This window comes from Xenopus laevis, chromosome 8L (genome assembly GCF_017654675.1).
Source record: "Xenopus laevis strain J_2021 chromosome 8L, Xenopus_laevis_v10.1, whole genome shotgun sequence".
Classification (NCBI taxonomy): Eukaryota; Metazoa; Chordata; class Amphibia; order Anura; family Pipidae; genus Xenopus; species Xenopus laevis.
In genome coordinates, this window is record NC_054385.1 from 111437953 (window position 1) to 111450432 (window position 12480).

Below are 12480 nucleotides of genomic sequence, written 5' to 3' on the forward strand. Positions count from 1 at the left end.
CAGCTGTAATTCACGGGGGCCGTTCCCGATGGACCCTACAGCGTCCTTTAAGGATGCTTCAGTCACCATCTCTTTGAGCAGCTTGGAGGTCACATCCAGTTTCATACCGTTGCTTGAGCTGCGCCCATCCTCTTCTATTGGGCAGTTGAAATCACCCCCCAACACTACTGCTCTGGTGGTTGCTAACTGGGCCCGCACGGTCTGGAAAAGTTCCAACCGCTCGCCCTTCACAGGAGAGGCATACACGTTGATAAGCCTAACAGGCTCCCCTGCCCAGGAGCCGTCCACGACCAGCAAGTGACCGCAGACTAACTCAAGTACAGAATCAACCGTGAAGAGGCCCCCCTGATCAGGATTGCGACCCCCGCGGACTTACAGCTATTACCCCCAGACCAGTAGGAAGGGCCGTGGGTCCACTGCCGGATCAGATGTTTGTAGGACCTAGAGAAAGGAATGGCACATTCTTGCAACATATACAGATCACAAGGCTGGCTGTCAAGTAATGCAAAAACAGTCTGCCGTCTCAACTGATCCTTAATACTCCTCACATTAATGGTGAATAAATTGCACGACACCATTAGTGGGGAAGTAAGAAGAGTCCGTGTCGAACAGCTTTACATTATACGTTACCACTCCGGTCAGGCAGGTCCCCTTCTCTCACATTGCTTGGGGGTGGACTCTCCTCCGGAGATTCTGTGCTTGCTGGCTGTAGCGGTCAGGTGTCATCAGAATCTTGGGGCTTGATGGTTTCCGCAGTCCCCAATGCTACTTCCATGATGTTCTCAAACAGCGCTTCAGCTTTTGCCTCCTCATCTTCTTGTGGGTCTGTTTCCACCAGCTCTAACTCTTCCAGGTCTATTTCCACCATCTCTGTGTTTACCTTCTTTCTCTCCTGGGAGTCTGTTGCAGGGCTCTCCTGTTGCTTCCCCTTCCCTGCACCTGTAGGGTGAGAGGGGGTGGGGAGGGGGGGAAGTCCTCCTGGGATAGACCTGCTGTCACTGGAGGGGGGTTAATGTGGCTGCAGGGGGGAGAGTGGGGGTGGAGGGGACTGGGATGGGGGTGGAAGGAGTGGGAGGGCATGGGGGAGGAGGAGAAGCTGGGGTAGCTGGGGGCTTAGCTGCCACAGTGGGGAGAGGGGGGTTGGTCTTACCAGTCCTGGGTGCTGGTTTTGGTGTTTTGCTCGGGGCTTCCTTCACTGCTGCCGCATAGGACGTCACTCTCTGGGGGCAGTCTCTGTAGACGTGCGATGCCAGTCCACAGAGGTTGCAAGTCTTCTTCCTGGGGCAATCCTTGGTTTCATGCCCCACCACCCGGCAGATCCTGCAGGCAGTTGACTTGCAGTCCTTCCCCTGGAGTCCCATTTCTCCACATTTTCTGCAGGTCTGGGTAGTAGATGATGCCCGGGGAGTTGCCGAATGAGAAACTTTGGGGCAGGTGTCAGAGGCCGTCGGGTGAGCTTTCTTCCCTCTGGAGCTTCACCAAGATGGATCACTTGCCACACCACAACCCATTGGGGTCCAGGATCCTGGCAGGGTCTTTCAGGACGGTGCAGAAATGGTTCAGGAATGTAGCGATGTCCTTTGGTGATGTGTGCGGGTTCCGCATTGAGACCGTCACCCGCCTTTCCTCTCTTTGAATAGGGCAGTTGCCTACAAAGCGAGAGAAAGGGGATTCGGGGCTCGCCGTCTTTACCCTCTCCCAGTACCTTCTGCAGATCGCCATGGAAGCAAAGGTGATGTAGAACAGTCCCCCAATGATGTTCTGAATACTCAGGGTCTCTGAGGGGGTGAAGCCCTGCTCCAGGACCATCTTCTCTGCCTAATCCATGTCTCCAGGTTTTGGGACTGGATGGCCTTGGGAGGCAGGACCGGGGCCGCAGCATCAGGGCTGATGTAGGCATTGGCCGGGGTTCCTTTGGTCTGGTGGCGTTGGTCCGAGCGATCCTGGTCTTCGGGGCTCCCTTCTGGCTTGGGGCAATGTCCTTCACTTCATCTTCCTTGCCTTGCCTGCTATCTTCATCCTAGGGGAGTAAGGGTGCCCAGAACAGAGAAGCAGCAAAGAAAAGCAGAGAAAAAGAGGAGAGGTGGAAAAGGAAGGGAGAAGGAGAGAGTGGAAATCGGAAATGAGAGTTGGGCATGGTTATGCAAATGACTCCAAGGGTTGTCCTTCGGGAGCGAGTTTTGACCCCGAGGGTCGTCCTTCGGGAGCGAGTTTTGACCCCGAGGGTCGTCCTTCGGGAGCGAGTTTTGACCCCGAGGGTCGTCCTTCGGGAGCGAGTTTTGACCCCGAGGGTCGTCCTTCGGGAGTGAGTTTTGACCCCGAGGGTCGTCCTTCGGGAGTGAGTTTTGACCCCGAGGGTCGTCCTTCGGGAGTGAGTTATGACCCCGAGGGTCGTCCTTCGGGAGTGAGTTATGACCCAGAGGGTCTTCCTTCGGGAGTGAGTTATGACCCCGAGGGTCTTCCTTCGGGAGTGAGTTATGACCCCGAGGGTCGTCCTTCGGGAGTGAGTTATGACCCCGAGGGTCGTCCTTCGGGAGCGAGTTATGACCCCAAGGGTCGTCCTTCGGGAATGAGTTATGACCCCAAGGGTCGTCTGTCAGGAGCGATCGTATTAGCTCTCGCTACCGGTTTTTACCCTTGGCTTCAGGTTCCCACCGGAGTGGTTGATCCTTCTCGTTGCCAGGAACTATAGCCCTTAAAAGGACAAAGTCTCAAGGCACCTAATGACAGATACTCGTGTTTCCCAAAAGGTACTACACTTGATCTTAGCCAAAAGGCCGAGAAGCGATAATCCGAATGGCGCACGCAAGCGGCCCCAGGCCCAGGCTAGAGATGCCTCCGTGGGGAGAGAGGGCTGGGCCCCGGCAGGCAGTACACCTCCGGCCCAAGCCCAAACTTTGCTTGCTTGGGCTGCTCTTGCTGGGATTTTCCTTTCCCCGGAGCTCATTTGCTCCTTTTTCTGCTTTTTCAAACTGAGTAAGAGAAGTGCACCGGTCCTGGAGGTAATGCAATACCAGGTCGATGCGTGGAGTGGACAGAGCAAGCTCTTCTTCCATCTCCTTGTTCCAAAAATCCATTTAATATATGGTCCCCAGATAGGGGACGTATCAGATATTAAACTAAGAACAGGGTTTTTTTTTCTTTTTCCTTAACCTTCTTTTTTTTTTTTTTTTTTTTTTTTTTCACTCAGAAAATCCATAAATCCATAAATTCAAATTCATAGGATCAAAAAAGGTTCTCAAGGTCTCAAATTATTATGAAAACCAAAAATAATCTTTTTCCAATCTTTTGATTTCCAAATATTTTCAGCAACAGAAAAACCCAAAATCTTAACATCTTTCCAAAAATTACATATAATAAACTTAAGGCAAATTTAATGCAATTTTCTACTATTCTCTACATTTACATACGGCGTAAAAAAGAAAACCTCGACTCCTATTAATAGGAGGAGGCCTACAAAGTCCGCCATAACTCTTTTGATCCTTTTTGAAAGTAACCAAATATCTTCTTTTGCCATTACATATACCAAAATAATTCAATACTTCCCCTTTATAAGAACTATCACAATAACGAAAAAGAAAAGCCTCAATTTCTTGTGATGAAATAAAGGGATCATACATATGAATTTGTAAACAGTTTTTTTCTTTGTTTTGAAACAGCGGCAAGACTTTTATGCCCTTGAATGCAGGGTCTCCTTTGAAAATGAAATATAACTCAAAAGCATTCTCATTTTTTTTCATTTACGAGAGTGACATCATACACACCTCTTGTGTAGAATTCTTGCAGACAAAAATAAAGCTCTCTCTCTCCACTTTCAAATTTTTCTCCAAAATCTCAATAACCAAAAATCTTAAGTCTTTACCTTGCCTGTACTCCGGCTCGACTTCAAAACGAATGGTGTCTCTAATTTTCAAATTCTCAGAAAAAAACTCCTTCTTTCTTTCCTCAAAACCTCCTTCCACCGCAATCTCCACTCTTCTTCCATCTTGATTCTCCATCTCGGCAAAAAAAAAAAAGATAATCCAAATCCACCTGTTACAGGTATGATCACTACTCGTTTCTGTAGAATGCGTCCACCTGCAAAAGCAGCAACCGACTTAAGACAACAATGTTGTCGATGTCAGAGGGCCAAAGGTACGACAGTGCACAGAACCACCTGACTTCAATCAATTAACAAACCTATCGAAGCGATAACCCGAGACGCGTGCGCGGAGACGGCCCCAGACCCAGGCTGGAGATGCCTCCATGGGGCGAGGTAGAGCTGGGCCCCGGCAGGCAGTACACCTCCGGCCCAAGCCCACACCACATCCAGTTGGCCCGGCCGCGAGGGCTCCCAGCTCCAGGCCCTCTCTGGCTCCCAGCTCCAGGCCCTCTCTGGCTCCGGCCCCTGTTTCAGCCCTTCATCAGGCTCGCTGGACTGAGGCCCGCAGCCTCCCGGCACACTGTATTTGTATAGGCCCACCTCTTTCTGATGTCCTCAACGAGCTTGTTGATGCAATCAGCATCAACACTTTCTTCTTCATTTAAAAGTCTCTCCACTTCTTTAATTACCTCTTATTTCCTTTCTCCTCATTAAATAAATTATTATAAAATCCATAAACAACCTTAAGAATTCCTTCTTTATCTTTCATACCCTCAAGTTCTTTTATATTCTCCTTTTTCTTAATTTTTTTTCTTCAACTTTTTATTTATTACTTCCACAATCCAGTCAGGTAATACAGCAGGCAGGCCACAGGAAATCAGAAATTCCTGGCAAGTAGAGGTAGGTGGACCGTGAAAGTATCATATAACAAAGAGTAAATACAATAGAAAGAAAAAGGAAAAGAAAAGAGTGATAGAGGAAAGCACGGGGGGGGGAAGGGTGTAGGACTCTCGCCAATTGATAACATACAGCATGCCGATATGTGGAAAACATATCACTTCAAGTTGCACCAGGAACCTCACAATTATCACTGAACCTCATAAAAGACATTATCAAAGGACAGTCACACCACAGTTGCTGGCAAGTTGGATGGAACTCGTAAGTCCGTCTCAGTCCAGAGCATCCACGGGTTCCAAATAGTAGCATAATTGTCCATGTTATGTTGGATCATTGCAGTAAGCTTTTCCATAGAGGACACCCACCATATTTTGCGTTTGATTTCCATTATTGTGGGAATACCTTCTTTCCATTTTCGGGCAATAGCACATCTGGTAGCCAAGCATATATGTGAGCAGAGTTTAAATTCCATCTTAGAAAGAGACGTAGATGGAAAGGTAAGAAGAGCAAGCCAAGGATCCGGCGTGATCTGTTTGTGTAAGATATCACTCAGAAGAGCAAATATGTCTTTCCAAAGAGCAGAAACTAGTGGGCATTCCCACCACATGTGTAAATCATCACCAAGTGCTTCACAGCCTCTAAAGCAAGTAGGATCAGAGTGGCATATTCGGTGTAGCTTTACTGGGGTAAGGTACCAATCATATAGTAGCTTATAGGCATTTTCTTTGATAATGATGTTAATGGATGCTTTCCTGATATTGTCAAAGGCTCGTTCCCATTGTGCCTTCTCCTGTACCTTATTAAGTCTCGTTTCCCAGCGTTCCATATATTTGTTTTTATCTGGAGTGGCAGAGGAGCGGAAGTGAGCATAAATCAAGGAAATTTGGCCCTTAGTGTGAGGGTGGGCGCAGAGAAATTCAAAAAAAGTTTTCGGGTTCGAAGTTGTACCTCTGTGTGTCCGGAGAAAGTGGCTGAGTTGCAGATAGCGATAATGTTCACGCAAAGGAATATAGTATTTGGATCTCAAGTCCTCCCAAGTAATAATTTTGCCAAGTGGAGTAAGGCTATTGATATCAAGAAAGTCATTGTCTATCCACCACCTGAAAGAAAGCAAATCCTGTCCTGGAGGAAAAACTGGGTTACAGAATAGTGGAGTAAATGGGGACGGATTCGAGCAAAGCCCTACCCTATATTTATGTTTCAATCGATCCCACAACATGGAGGTATGTTTCAAGATAGGGTTAGTAGATACAATCGGAGGTCTAATCTCAACTCCAGTAATTTCAGAACAGGATTAGTTAACGAAAGCGCCAGTGCCTCAGACTTTGAGTTATTAACCTTAAAACCCGAAACCGCAGCATATTTGTGCAGTTCATTAAATAGATTAGGCAATGTGGTCTGTGGGCGAGTAAGTGAAAGTAGAGTATCATCCGCAAAGAGGGCAATTTTATAAGTGTCAAGCCCCACATTAATCCCGAAGATATCAGGGTTAAGTCTGATTTTCTGAGCTAGAGGTTCCATGCAAAGAGCAGGGGTGTCAGAGGGCAGCCTTGTCGCGTCCCATTCTGAATAGCAAAAGGTTTCGAGTAGTGACCTGCAGTACAAACTCTGGCTGTGGGGTTGTCATACAAGGCCATGATAGCCTCCCTAAATTGAGAAGTGCAGCCTACAGAATCTAAGACCTCTCTCAGAAATATCCAGTCCACCCTGTCGAAAGCCTTTTCCGCATCTAGGGAAAGAGACACTGGGGATCTGCAGGCTTTCGACATGGTGGAGTAGGTGCGTCGTCCGCCTGATATTATCCGCCGCATCTCTCCCCAACACAAAGCCCACTTGATCAGGGTGAATCAGTTGCGGCAGCACTTGTGCCAATCGATTAGCCAAAATTTTGGCATACAATTTAACATCAGTGTTGGTAAGAGAAATCGGACAGTAATTTTGGCAAAGAATAGGATCTTTCGGGGGCTTGGGTATAACTACAATATTGGCTCTAAGCATATCAGCAGGAAAGCGGCTTTTAGTCTGTAACAAGTCGTTAAAAAGAGAGAGCATATGGGGAAGTACAACATCTGTAAATTGTTTATAATATAGCATAGTAAAGCCATCAGGCCCCGGGGCTTTTCTGGGTTTACATTGCTTAATCAGCTCAATGATCTCCTCTCCAGTAATGTCTCTTTGGAGGGCTTGGGCAGTTTCAGGCGTCAATTTTGGCAGGGCATATTCGGCTAAGTACGCTTTAGCCTTCGCGGCATCTCTATCTTTCCGTGGTATAGTTGTCCCATCATAGAGTTTAGAATAATAGTGAGTGAATTCCCCCAAAATATCATCAGATCTATGAAGAATTTTCCCTTTAGAGCTCCTCAGAGATCTGATAGAAGTCGAGGAGGGCCCTCTGGATAACAGTTTAGCTAACATGGAGTCTGCCTTATTCCCTTTTTCATAAAACAGACGTCTTGTATAAGTGAGAGCCTTCTCAGCTTTTTCAATCAGGATATTTTTAAGTTCTCCCTGTTTAGCAATCAGTTGTTTAAGTACGTCAGGGTCTTGGTCTATCTTATGTGAGGTAGTCAACTGAAGGATATCAACTTTAAGCTGTTTAACCCTACAATCTCTCAAGTTTCCGAAGACGGGATGCGTGTTGCATGAGTAACCCTCTCACTACTGTCTTGTGTGCGGCCCAGACCAGCTCTTTAGTAACTTCACCATTACCATTTTCAGAAAAATATTGTGGAATAGCGTGCGTCAACTCCTGGATAACTGTCTCGTCATTAAGTAATTGTTCATTCAATTTCCATTCCCCTCTAGGCCTAGAGTCACCCATTAGGAATACAGACAGCATGATATCGTGATCAGACCATGTACAGGGGATAATTGCAGTTTTTAGCAGTCTATCTACGAGTATGGTAGACGCCAGAATAAGATCTATCCTGCTATACGAATCATGGGGAGTAGAATAAAAAGTATAATCTTTACTGTCTGGGTTTGACTCGCCAGGTATCCAGGAGGGACTGAGCTTTTGCCAAGGCACAAACTTTTGGTCGCTTTGGGAGTAGGGTGGGGTTGTTGTGAGGAGGTGTTAGATCTATCTAAATTGGGTACAAGCACAGAATTGAAATCTCCAGCCACTATAAGCTCTCCACGCCTGTGTTTGTCAAAGGATTCCAAGGTACTGAAAAATTCAGATTGCCGTTCGTTAGGGGCGTAAATAGTTACCAACGTCAAGGGCATACTGCCAATGTTACCCAGCAGTAACAAAACTCGGCCGTCAGAATCAGAGCGAGATTCCGATATCTCAAAGGGACAATTTTTATGCAACAAAATTCCTACACCTCTGGTTTTGTTTTTAGCAGAGGATAATAATGACTTTGTGATATTTTTATGCCAATAATTAGGTTCTTTTCTGCGCACTAAGTGCGTTTCAGTCAAGAGAAGGATATGTGCCCCTGTAGACAATAAATCATGACAGGCCATCCGGCGTTTAACTGGTGTATTGAGTCCTTTACAATTAAGCGTGGCTATTTTAAGATCAGATTGTGGTGCTATGGAGGGTCTGCGGTTAGTGTCACAGCTGGAGTGAGGTATAGCAGAGGTGGAGATCACAACAGGCGAGAGTCCCACTGGGTTAGGAAGGGATTGGGTAGGGTGAGTATAGAGTACAGAAGACATAGAAAGCAAGAGTAAATACAATACAAATATAAAATAAGACAAAATAAAAAAAAATACGTTTCAAATATAACTTGGGGACCTCCCGTCTCAAAAACAAAAGTCCACAAGAGGGTAGGTCAGGCAACTATCGTGCCCGTAGGGGCCGTCTATAGACGTGTGGGCCCCGGGGGGGGGATGAAATTCCGGAGTCGTCACTCGGACGGCTAAGGTGTTTCCCCAACTCCTAACATGAGGAGAAATGCAGAGTCTCCCATAGATATGCCCAGCAGACCATGATGTAGGGATCAAAATTTCAAACCAGTATAACTATTACATTACCGTCCATGGAAAGTAGAAGGTTCACTCAGCGCTCTGGCGCAGTTGTGGTGGTTTCAGTCGAGTCGGTCTAACCGAGGGTGGTAGCTCATGCGGAAGGTGCAGGGCCCGTAAAAACTTGTCTTGATCCTGCAGGTGTCGAATAGTGTAGGTGCGGCCCTGGTGAGATGCTTGTAAGGAGAAAGGAAATCCCCAGCGATAAACAATCTTGTGCTGTCGCAGGAGCTCCGTAAGCCGTTTGAACTCCCGACGTCTAGCCAGAGTCGCAGGTGCCATGTCCGGGAAAAGAGCGATTTTATGGCCTTCCACTTCCAGCTCACACGTAGGTTTAACAGCCTGCATGATATCCGCCTTGGTCTTGTAGTAATGCATACGTACAATAACATCTCTCGGCCTTTCTTCCGGACCCGTTTTAGGCCGCAGAGCCCTATGGGCCCTATCCATCTCCAACCTTTCCGGCTGTGTGTCTGGTAAAACCTCCTGGAACATATCAGTAAGCAGTGTGTGAAGATCCGTCACCGTCTCCGGTATCCCCCTCAAGTGGATATTGTTACGACGGGAGCGGTTTTCGGCATCTTCTTGGGCGTATTGCAGGTGTTCAAGCTGCGAATGAATAGCTGAGATGTCGTTATCAACCTGATGGAGATAGGCCACAGAGCTGTCCACATGGTTCTCGAGATCATCAACCCGGTTGTTCAGGGTAGTGATTTCCGCTGCGAGTTCCTTAGTGGGTTTTAGCATGTTCTGCTTTAACCATTTTCTCTATGTTCTGGAAGAGCAGGTGCAAATCTTGCTTCGTGATACTCTCAGCTTCCTAGCCGTCCACCTGTTCCCCAGCTTGGACGCCATCTTGGTCTTTCTGGCTAGGGTGGAAGAGGAGGCGCAGGTCAGAAGCAGTCGATTTTCTTCGCTTTCGGAGCCATAGAGTCGGCTGCACTGATTCAACACCGTGGTTAGCACTCGTAGTCGGTAAATAAATTTGGCTATGGTGGGCTAAAGGCCGAATATCCCCTCATGTAACACGGAGCTGGTCTAAAACACCTCCGCCATGTCTCGTAGTTGGCTCCGCCCCCCCCTTTTTCTTAATTTTTTACAAAAAATATCTTGTACATTTCTCTCCTTCTTCAAAATGTACTACTCTAGAATTAAAAATTACTTCTTTCCCTCTTTCTTTTATCCATACTTTAATATCTTTCCTAATGTTTTCCAATTCTTTATCCACCTCATAATCCAAAGATTTAAACTTCAACATATTTTGGTACCGTATATTTAAATCTTGATATTTCGATAGCTGTCTTTTTGTTCTGCTAATCCCAGCTTTCACCAATAACATTTGTATCTCTTTTTTTACCCATTCTCACCAAATCCCTACCGAAGAAAACTTAATTTTTAAACTTTGCCAATATTTATATTTTATAGTAAAACATGTTTTAACGTCAGGCTCCTCCAATAATAAACAATCAACCAAAGCCCCCTTCCCATTTGCACACCCTTTTTACATTCAAAAACACATTCAATCATTTTATGATCAGAATAAAGTTTTGGGATCAACTTAACTCCCTTAACTAAAAAATGCTTTGAACAAAAACCATAATCAATTCTAGATTGAGTTTTGCCCTTCCCACGTATAACCCTTATCCTCTTTAAATTTTTCTTTCCAAACATCAACTAAATCAAAATCTAGAATAATATTTAAGTATTTTAGCAGACTTATCTAACTTCTTTTCACACAGATCAATCCCACAATTGAAATCCCCAAACATAATAATCGGTTCTGATCCAAAAACGAAATAAGTAATCTTTTCAAAAAGATTGAATCTATCATTCTTTTCTACATACCCATAAACACAGAAAACTTTAATCCTTACACTTCTGTATTCCCCTTTAAGCAAAATAGCCCTACCTGGGTCAGTTTCAAAAGAATTAAACTTGAAAAAATGCCCTTTTACCAAAATACCCACTCCAGCAGATGAATCATCTTCTTTATAAGAAAATATAGGCAAGACAGGTGTTTCACTAAGCCTGTCTCCCCCTCATCACTCTAGTTACAAACTCAGAAATCGGTGACAAACTGAGATCCACTTCACCCGTATCTTCTGTCTCCATAAACAGATTACATGAATCTTCCGACTCCAAGGACTCCTTATCTTTGGCCTCCTTTTCCACTGGAATATCCACCAAGTCCTCTCCTGAGGGATCACTCCTCTTAGTTACAGTTTGAAGAACCTCAGACCTCTCTTCTTCCGCCACCTCGATTGCTCTTATCTTGGGCAGGCTTTTAACATTTTTCCTCGCTTCTCTCCTTTGGCCCCACCAAAACAGACATCCTTTCATTTTTAGAAGAAATCTCTGCTGGATTCTCCACTTTACTTCCAAGCGGGTCCGATAGTGCAGGGAAATCCTGAAATGTTTAATCAATTGGGGGAGATCCTAGTTTGAGTCTTTCTGCATAAGTTGTGAAGTCTCTAGATCTATGACTTTCTTTACCACAGTTGGAACATTTAACAACATTCTTACAATTTTCATCGTCATGTCCCAGTTCAAAACAAACACGACATTGTTTCCTAACTTGGCAATCTTGAGACACATGTTACAACTTGTTACATTTCCAGCAGAAAATCGGCATACCGCTATATTTAATAAAACCTCTGTTTCCGCTGATATTTATTAACTGATGTGGATGCAGATAACCATCATCTGCTGTTTCATCATCACGCAGCTTAACTCCAAACAGTCTTTTTCCGGACCAGACACTGTAATTATTTGAATTTTTTTTAATCATTTCCACTTTATGCAACACATTGTCCAGGTAAAAAAGAATTTTGGTATCTTCCACGTAATTATTATACATATAGACTGTGACCAGCCTAATATTGTCCCTGTGCTTAAACTCCACCTCACATCCTGCAATTCTTGGGTCATCTTTTTTCAAAAGATAATTCTGCTTAAAAGTCCTATACAAAGCAGTATCTTTAAAGATAAGCCCATACACTCCCCGGTTGTAAAATTATAGAATGCTAAACATGTCTGCTGGCTTTATCCCACAAAAATCCAACAAGTCCTTTACAATCCTCCTGTTTACCCCTTTTCAATTCCGGTATCTCGACTTCTAGTTCAGGGAATGAAGCCCCCTTCTGGGTCTTCAGCGCTGATCCCTCCTCGAAAGATCTCCCCCAATAGCGCAATCAACTTTAGACCAAAGGCCGATGTTGAATGGCCGAGGCCCTCTCTGGCTCCCGGCCCCAGGCCCTCTCTGGCTCCCGGCCCCAGGCCCTCTCTGGCTCCCGGCCCCAGGCCCTCTCTGGCTCCCGGCCCCAGGCCCTCTCTGGCTCCCGGCCCTTCATCGGCCCTTCATCAGGCTCGCCTGCCTGAGGCCCACAGCCTCCCAGCACCTTTCCGACTGTCCCGGCACACCTTATTTGCATAGCCCCACCTCTTTCTGATGAAAACGAGCTTGTTGATGCTATCAGCTCGTTCCTGCAACAACTCACAGCTGAACCTGGGATCATAAGATAACTACCAAACAGAACGCCTGCCTGCCTTTTTCTCTCTTGTGCTTCTGCTGGCCTGTCATGCTGCAGCCACACATTGTGCACCACCGTCGGTTTCCTCCTTGCTCCGCTACTCTCTCTCCCACACTGCTTGTCCTCACAAACTTTGCTTGTTTGGGCTGCTCTTGCTGGGCTTTTCCTTTCCCCGGAGCTCGTTTGCTTCTTTTTCTGCTTTTTCAAACTGAGTAA

The 12480-nt window shown here is 45.8% G+C and overlaps 2 pseudogenes; both read right to left on the reverse strand.

Annotated features, from left to right (window-relative positions):
- Positions 1 to 2658: 2658 nt before the first annotated feature.
- On the reverse strand, positions 2659 to 2789 carry LOC121397437 (annotated as a pseudogene).
- A 191-nt stretch (positions 2790 to 2980) lies between these two features.
- Positions 2981 to 3157, reverse strand: LOC121397430 (annotated as a pseudogene).
- Positions 3158 to 12480: the final 9323 nt, after the last annotated feature.